General features: G+C 59.8%; 1 protein-coding gene across 1 annotated transcript in view; it reads right to left on the bottom strand.

The window, feature by feature from the left end:
* Positions 1–279, bottom strand: part of COPS7B (COP9 signalosome subunit 7B) — an 18,071-nt gene extending 17,792 nt beyond the window's left edge. The window contains exon 1 of the mRNA XM_006893478.1: positions 159–279. The gene's annotated coding sequence lies outside the window, so the exon portion shown is untranslated. The remainder of the gene's footprint in view (positions 1–158) is intronic.
* Positions 280–567: the final 288 nt, after the last annotated feature.

Here is a 567-nt window from a genome sequence, read left to right on the forward strand (position 1 = left end):
ACAGACCTGAACCCTGTCCTAACCTGAATATTCTCATCTCTCGCATATTGGAGCCCTTTGCCCAGTCACTATGTCAGTCTATTTGATTGAGGATCCTTTTCCTGATTCTTCACCTTTTCTAGAATAATGTCTTTTCCCGAGAAATACCTCCCGCCCGCGCCCACCTGTCCGCGCCGCCGCTCCGTCCTCAGAGTCGCTGGCTCGGCCTCCCGGCGTCTGCCCGCAGGTTGTCAAGCGTCCATGGTCGTCCCGGCGTCCGGCGCTTTTCTGCCTCCGCCGACCCGTTGCCTGTGCTGCTCCCCCCGGAAGCTTCCCCTGCTGCACTTGAGTTCCGCCCACACAAGGTTCCCCAACTGAGATCGCAGCCTCCAGGCTGGAAGGGCTGGATCCAGGGACCGGGCGAGGAGGGGTGGCGAGCGATCGAGGAGAGGAGTCTGGCCTAGCTGGGCCTCGACCATCGCCATCCCATCCTGGGCTTGAAAGCCCCGTCTTCAGCTGTATTTTACCCAGCAGATGCGCTCTGCGGCATCTGCGGCCACCCTGGATATACCTAGTAACAGCTACCAT

The sequence above is a fragment of the Elephantulus edwardii genome, unplaced genomic scaffold (genome assembly GCF_000299155.1).
Source record: "Elephantulus edwardii isolate Elephantulus edwardi_28Jun2011 unplaced genomic scaffold, EleEdw1.0 scaffold00127, whole genome shotgun sequence".
NCBI classification, from domain to species: domain Eukaryota; kingdom Metazoa; phylum Chordata; class Mammalia; order Macroscelidea; family Macroscelididae; genus Elephantulus; species Elephantulus edwardii.